The sequence below is a fragment of the Peromyscus leucopus genome, chromosome 4 (assembly GCF_004664715.2).
Source record: "Peromyscus leucopus breed LL Stock chromosome 4, UCI_PerLeu_2.1, whole genome shotgun sequence".
Classification (NCBI taxonomy): Eukaryota; Metazoa; Chordata; class Mammalia; order Rodentia; family Cricetidae; genus Peromyscus; species Peromyscus leucopus.
The window spans coordinates 134,005,590-134,014,167 of NC_051066.1; positions in this window are offsets into that span (position 1 = coordinate 134,005,590).

Below are 8,578 nucleotides of genomic sequence, written 5' to 3' on the forward strand. Positions count from 1 at the left end.
AACAAGGAATATGACAGGCACCTTGGTTGTAAGTTTGGATTTTTGTCTTGAGCATGGGAAGCTATTTTCTTCGGGGAAATGAAAAGGAATTTGGGTCTCACCAAGGCCGCTGGCTTTCAGGATTAGAAAATATGGAGGCTCGACTCGGGATGAGAGACCTGCTAAGCAATCTGAACAGCTTTCCAGACACAAAGTTACCGTGACTCAGACAGGGAGCTAGAAGAGATCCTATCAGACTGGATGTGGGTCAACAGTGAGGCACAGGCATTGGTCCTAACTACGAAGGGGTGAGGAACTCTTGGCCAAAGTAGAAAAACCTGAAGAAAGACAGACTGCAGGGGACTGTCAGGAGTGTGACTGAGAAGTTGTAGCTGTAGCTAGACCGGCTGCTGGGGCTTCCGCGGCAAGTGGGTCATGGTGTTGGTGAGAAGTCAGAGGATGGAAGGAAAGTGGGCAATTTTGGTCTAGGGAGGAGCCAGGAAAAGAGCTGGAGAAACGGGGATGCAGTGAGCAGACTTTACTGTCTCGACTGCCACAGTCTGGTCTGTAAAGCAGGAATTCAGTTAGGAAGAAATACTCTGTGGGGCTGGCTGCTGCTGACTCCTTGGGAGACAAAGGACACCTTGGGTTTGGGAATGAGATGGGTTTGTAGCCTGTGTTCTTTATGTTGCAAGTTTATATATATTTATAGATAGATAGATAGATAGTAAATTACTGTCTTAAAAAGGAAATGGGCGGCAGATGGAGCGGCTCAGCAGTGTCACGGAGGACATGGGTTCGTTCCATCTCTCTGTTGTCCTTCAGGTGCTTTCATGCTCATAAGATGCCTATCCTAGTTCCAAGTGTCCCATCGGAGCTAAGACAATGTTCATTCTTCTCTTAGTTGAGACCACAGCAGGCCTATGACCTCTTGTTTAGTTGCTTATGAGCCCATAATGATCAGTGTACCTGTCCCTGGTACTCCTGTCATCGACAGAAGGAAACCACAAGCCAGGAAGCTCTTGATTGGATGAGGAGAGGACTGCCAGGGGCAGGGCAACTAACATTCCCGTGTACGGCCGGTGGTGCAACCCCTCGAGAAAACTCAGCGTCACCTGGCTCTCATCACACCCGTGTGCTGTGCCAAGAGTCTCCACTCCTGCGGACCGTTTGGGGCTCCCTGGAGACCTGTGCAGTGTCCATCCACAGGAGAATGGACTCATCCATGGTGTGGTGCTCAGTCTGTGAGATACATTTGGCACTTGGTAGCCATAGCTTCTGCATGGGAGGTTCAAAATGTTTCTAAAACATTTGGAAGGAAACATTGCATCAGTACTAAACATAAACAAGCATTCTTGTCATCATCCCCATACATACGTACACACACACACACACACACACACACACACACATATGTATGTATATATATGAATAATTGCTTATGTAGCTTAGAGGTTTTAGCTCAGCCATCTAGAGCTGGGATGAACTTCATGAGAGGGTATGTGTAGGTTATGTGTAAATGCTGCACCATTTTATTCGAGAGACTTGAGCATCCTCCTTATTCAGGGTCTTTGGAACCAATCTCCTCTGACTTTTGAGAGACATGTGTATTTTACACACAAATGTAACTACTGGCGCATGAAACACTAGAGATTATTCGGACATACAGGATGTGGGTTAATAGGAGCCGAGGCCCAAACCAGTGCAAACAGCATGATCCCATTGTTCTAGTTCAAGGGCAGGTGAACCTGATCTGTGGTGATAGCAGTCAAATTCGTGGTTTCAGGGGGTCTGGAGAGGAAGGGAAGGTGCAAAGTCTTAGTTCAGGTAGGGGAACTCCTATCAAGTTGGTCCTAAAGCCAGGGAACTATATATAAGTTATTCCTCAAGAAAAAAATAGGAAAGGAACATTTTAAAAGACCCCAAACAAGGGTCAGGAAGTATGTTTCTGGTACTTTTGTGGCAGGTCTGGGCATTGACAAAGCCCTAGTGGTCAACTTTCTTATGGGAGCTCGCAAATCTGGGGGCAGGTAGGGCTTCTGACCTCTGTTCAACTGACCCGGTTCCTTCCGTCCTCAGGCTTGCTCCACTTGGAGTCCTTAGATTTTAAATGACTCAGAAGCCCTTTCTGCCCTAAAATTTGGCTAAGATGACCTTGACTTCCTGCCAAGGCCTCCCAAATTGTTCCTACTCACTTGACACCCCACCAGGAATCCTGTTCTCCTCATCTCTGCACCCTCCGAAACTTGTCCTTTCCATCGGGACCCCTGCTCCCTTTAGACCCTTTTGTCTTCACTGCCAAAGTTTGGTCCTGGTCGCCACCCTTCCTCCCTGGGGCCTGTACTGGCCTCTCTGTTCTGACTCCTGTCAAACCCAGCACAGTCCTTGGGACGGCTAGCTTTGTCCACGTGACCTAGAATGGTCTGGAGAGAACCCCAGTGAGGGACTATTTAGATCAGGTTGGCCTATAGTCAGGTCTGTGGTCTCAAACGCCTTAATGAATATGGGAAGACCCGGCCGGGAAGACCTGGCAGCACCATTCCCTGGTTTTGGAGCCTGGACCGTGTAAGTGGAGAAAGCTAGGTCAACACTAGACTTGTGTGCATTCATTTCTCTCTGCCCGTGACCGTGGATGTGGTGTGATCCGATGCTTCAAGCTCTTGTTGCCTTGACTTCGCTGCAACAACAAACCCTGGCCTGGAACTGTAAGGCACACCTCCCCCGAGTTGCTCTCTGTCGTTTTTTTTTTTTTTTTTTTTTTTTTTTTTTTTTTTTTTTTTTTTTTTTTTTTTTGTTATTGTTTTGGTTTGTCTGTTTTAATCATAGCATAGTGTTGGGGGGGTGGTGGTGGCAGGAGATGAGTCCATAATGTCGGGGAAGGCATGGTAGCAGGGGCAGGAAGCTGAGAGATCACATCTCAACCACACATGGTAACAGCAAACTGGAAGTGTGGACAGGCTGTAAACTGTCAGCATCCATACACCTTCAGTGATGCACTTCCTCCAGCAAGGCTCCATGTCCTAAAAGGTCCAAAACTTCCCCTAAACAGTGCCATGTGGTTAACTACAGGAGCCTATGGAGATCTCTCATGAAAACCCAGCCGCAGGGCAGTTTGGAGCCGGCAGAAGGCAGTAGGTGGCGGATGGTGTGTAATATACATTATATTGGTAGGCTGTCACATGCTAAGAAGCTGGCTCTGAAAGTGGGTGCCCCCCTCCTCGATTCCGGACCCAAGTATGTTTCTGTTATGCGTCTTCCAAGAGTCCTTGTTTAGAGACTGCCCGGTCTCTGTAACTGACAGAAGAGCCGAGCAGCCCGAGTCAAAACACTGTTCTGAGAACCGCTACAAGAGTAACTATTCCCTACAGATGTTACTATGTTTACCCCATGATGAAGAGAGTTCAGCCCACAGAGAAATCACAGTTGGAACGCCCGCAGACTGCTTCCGCCTCCAGTCGCTTTCAGCTGGAAGTTTTGATGTCTAGCTGGATCTACTGTTTTGTTTTGTTTCTTTTCCTTTTGCTATATTCTAAGGTGTATCTGAAAGCATGGCTATGGAAGGTCTTCTTCAGATCACCCCAAGCACAATCAAAGACTAAGTTCCACTCTTTCTTTTTTGTTGGTTGTTTTTCCTGGTTGTTTGAGACTGGCTTGGAAGTCACTGGATAGCCCAGGTTAGCCTCGTACTCATGATCCTCCTGCCTCAGCCTCCTGAGGGCTACCCTACTTAGCTGGTAACTAGAGTCATAGAAATCAGTCAGGGGTGCATTGCAGGTTTAGGGCGCAGGGATTAATCCTCAGGGAATTTATGTCGCAGGTGGGAGACCAGTGTGTAAAATCTGGATGCCTGCCTCCCAACACCAACCCAGCACTGCACAATTCTGGCTTCTGAAAGTTAGCATGGCTTTCTTCCCAAGACCTAGATCCAGGAAATTGGACCTGTAGTTTCTGGAACAATAACATTAAAGGCACCAAATAAACTATGAGATATCAACTGATTTAAAATGTAGCCAGAAATTTTACCAAGGTGATTACAGAAATACCTAAGTTCTGGAAAAAAAGACTTGAGTGCTATAGGTTATTTGTGTGGTGTGCTGACCAGCTGTGCACCTCAAACACACTCATAACACCCGTGTGACTTATTTTCCCGCCTGTAAAGTGGGGAAGGAAACATTAGCCTTAGCTGATACAGCTTTGGTGGGGACTCTGAGTTCTTATTACAAAGTTCTTAGAATGGTGTCTGTTGCCTGTTACCATTAAGGATCATGGAGCTTGTCCCTATGGTTGGCTGCCTTGTGGAAGCCCAGCAAAGAAAGACTGTTTTAAGTCTGCTCTCTGCTGCTGTCCCTGAGTACCTGAGACTCAGTGACTTAGGAAAGAAAAGAGGTTTATCTGGCCCGTGGATCTGGAGGCTGGCAAGTTCCAGAGCATGGTGCTGGCATCTCTTGGCATGTGGGAAGAGCCTTCTTCCTGGATAATAATGAGGGGTGAAGGCATTATTGTGGGTAGGGGGGAACTTAGTTAGACAGGGTTTCTTTGCCTGTTCTTAGCCAGAAATGGCACAATCTCCTTTGAGTTTAGTGACTTCCCCAAAGCTTGGTCCCATGAATTCACCAGATAATTTTTGAGCGTGGCGATTAGGTTTTGTCCACAAGTGACCTTTAGGGACACATATTCAAACCATTCAACTCCAGTTGCCCCTCCCAGAGCTGGCCTCTGCTTTCCCCTGCAGGGAGACCCCTTTGCTGAATCTTATGGCTCTCCGCTTGGGAAGCAAGAAGTTATTTTAGCCAAGTCTGTGGTGACACCTAGTGGTATAGTGCAGAACTGCCTGACTTTTTAAAACCTCCACTCCCTTTAGCTGTTACTGTGTCCCAGACACTTACATGAAATTTGTAGCTAACTTTCATCATGACCCTGTAACATATAGACTATTATTATTTATATTACACATGATGAAATGGACTCATGAAGGGGGATCCATTGGCTGGGTCTGCACAGCTACAGGTGTGGTTAGATTTGAATTCAGGCCATATGGGCTTGAAGTCTAAATCCCCAGACTCTAGTTCCTCTATGCCAGACCCTTTGGAGAACATGGAAGTTCATATCCCTGTAACATGAATTTTAAAAAGTCTTATTAATAGGAAACACTCAGAGCCAGATATTGGGGGTAAATTCTGAAAGACCAGAGAGACAGAACAAGCCACAGCCAACCTCACCTCACCAACTCCTGATCTTGCTTCCTCAGACTGAAAACCTCTGAGTCCTCACTGGATCTCAGATGAACTGCTGCTAAAAAACCTCTAGTTCCTGCTCCTCACGCCTTATATACCTTTCTGCTTCCTGCCATCACTTCCTGGGATTAAAGGCATGTGTGCTTCCCAAGCAAAGACGTGAGCTCTCAAGTGCTGGGATTAAAGGTGTGTGCCACCACTGTCTGGCCTCTATGTCTAATCTAGTGGCTGGCTGTCTCTGATGCCCAGATAAGTTATTAGGGTGCACAATATATTGGGGGACACAATATATCACTACATACCCCTGCCCTCAGGCAGAACATAAATATACAATCTGTGGAAGGAGTAGGGAGGTGGGGGAGGAGAGAGCTAAGAACTAACGACCTGCCATGAGCTTGCAAAGATCGTGTTGAGGTGGGTATGCCCGCCCACTGTGAGTGGCACCAGTCCCTGGCTGGGATCCTGGCCTGAGTAAATGAAGAAAGGGAGGGGCTGGGGATTTAGCTCAGTGGTAGAGCGCTTGCCTAGCAAGTGCAAGGCCCTGGGTTTGGTCCTCATCTCCGGGGCGGGGAGGCGGGATGAAGAAAGTGAGCTAGCTGGAGACAGCCTGTGTTCACCCTCATGTGTCCTGATGTGATGTGATTTGAGCTGGTTCTTGCTGCCTTGATTTCCCTGTGCCCTTAAACTTGAGCCAAAATAAACCATTCTCCCTTATGTTGCTTTGGTCAGAATATTTGTTCTTTTAAAAAATATATTACTTGTGTTTGTGTGTGTGTGGCGGGGGGGGGGGGGACGGATGGACATGTGTGTGAGTGTGCAAGCTTGTGCACACACTCAGACTGGGAGAAGGCACCAGATGTCTTCTCTCACTCTCCACCTAGTCTGCCGGTCCCAGTGTTCCCCAGTGGGAACGGATGGGCTTCCTAGGTGTGTCAGGAAGGAGGTCTTGGAAGAAGGGAAGGTGAGAGCCAAGTCTCTGGTGGTCTCTTTTGTCATTAGTGTCCCTTCAGGGCCCCCACCATAGCCCAGGCTGGCCTCATGCTTACTGTGTAGCCAAAGATGACCTTGACCTTCTGATTCTCCTACCCATCCCTCCTGAGAACAGGTATGTGCCACCATGGCTGGCACAGTATCATTTTGATTAAGGAACTGATTCTCAGTGTCCTCATCTATCAGAGAAGAGGGAGCCGGTCTCTCCACAGCTTCAGACTCATGCTGACTGTCTTGCTCCTTTCCTTGGTGTCTGCTGGTCTCTCAGAGTTAACAGAGCCGAAGCCAAGAGCAGATCCTTCCCAACCGCCTCACCTAGCCGCCCACACCGCTCTCCCTCCCTGGTGTCTGGGCCCGTTCGGTCTCTCTATTGGCGTAGGTGAAACACCTTTAGTTGCCCTTGTCCCCCCCCCCCACTTCCACTTCTTGTCAATGTCTGTGGAAGCCCACAGCCCACCGCTGACGCTCAGCCAGGGAGCCGGTGCAGAGACCTCTCACTGCCTCCATGTTCCCAGCAGCAGCACCGCCAAGATGCAGAAGCTAGGGTAGTTTGTTAAAAATCAGATCATTGAGAGCCAGAGAGATGGCTCAGAGGTTAAAAGCACTGACTGCTCTTCCAGAGGTCCTGAGTTCAATTCCCAGCAACCACATGGTGGCTCACAACCATCTGTAATGAGATCTGGTGCCCTCTTCTGGAATGCTGTCATACATGCTGTATACATAATAAATAAATCTTTAAAAAAAAATCAGATCATTGAACTCTTCAGTGTCCCTCCCTTCCAGAGGTCAGTCCTGCATCTTATAAAATAGCCTACAAGCTGGCTCCCAGCCACCGCCACTCCACTTCCCACCCCACCTGGTTCTGTTACTTGCTGGATTCCAGACATGCTTCTCATAGTAATGTGCAGCGGCTGTTCCTTCTCTGGGAATGCTCTTCCCAAGGACACGGACACAGCCCCCTACACAGTCTGTAGGTTTTGTTCAAATATGATCTGTTGAATAAAGTTGACCTTGACCCTCCTTTCTGGCCTCCCCTGACATCCACACCCTCTCCCCTTTCTCCATTTCAGCCTGGTACCATTTTATGTAATTAGTTTATTTATTCTGCTGTTAATCATCTGTCCCCACCCAGGATAAGTTCCGGGTTAGCAGGGGCATTTTCCTGTTGTAATCATGGATGTAACTCCTGTTCCTAGAAGAGTGTCTTGTGAAATAACAGGTACTCAGAAAATATTGAATGAATGAATGAATGAATGAATGAAGCAAGGGTCTTGAGTGGATCTACATGTGAAGAACACTTCTCCTTGCTGAAGATTACTTTTTACTTACTTATCTTCTAGGCTTTATTTATTTTTATTTCATGTGTATGCGTGTTTTGCCTACACCAGTACACCATAGAGGCCAGGGTAGGGCATACAGTCCTCTGGAACCAGAGTTACAGATTGTTATGAGCCACCATGTGAGTGCTGGGAATTAAAGCCAGGTTCTTAGGAAGAGCAGCCAATGCTCCTAACTGCTAAGCTGTGGCTCCAACCCCTCCTTGCTGTAGTTTGAACAGATTGGAAAACTATGACCATCTGTTGCCTTTATTGCGTAGAACTTCCATGGTGTTCAAGGCAGTCAAGGCGCTGGAGCAGGCGCTCATCTGGGCTGATCCTCGGCTCTTCCCTCGTTCCTGGAAGCTGATGTTCTAAGACAAGACACAAGAGCCTCCACCTTCCAGCCCGTGAGTGCAGCTGAGCCACCTTGCCCTCCCCAGCAGTGCAGGACATCTCTGCATCCTCACAGACTCGGTGTGAGCACTGTTTATTCAAGTCACATCAGCAGGTGCAGCATTGCCCCAGGGTCTTGGCTGCATCCTCCCAATGGCCATGAAGCAGGGACCATCTTCTCATATATTTAATTAGCATCTGTTAATCTGTTAATTTCTCCATGAAATGTCTGGGTTTTGTCTCTTTCCAAAGAAATAGTTACATTAATAATCTATAAATGAATTAGTAAAAAAAAACCATTATTATTAGTAATTATAACAACAATTGGAGGTGTTTTTTTTTTTTTAAAGTTGGAGTTTTTTTTTTTTTAAGATTTATTTATTTATTATGTATACAGCATGTATGACTGCAGGCCAGAAGAGGGCACCAGATCTCATTACAGATGGTTGTGAGCCACCATGTGGTTGCTGGGAATTGAACTCAGGACCTCTGGAAGAGCAGTCAGTTCTCTTAACCGCTGAGCCGTCTCTCCAGACCCGTGTTTTTTTTTTGTTTTTTGTTTTTTTAAATTCTGCTTAGCCAGGTGGTGGTGGCACACACCTTTCATCCCAGCACTCAGGAGGCAGAGGCAGGTGCCAGATCTCTGTGAGTTCGAGACCAGCC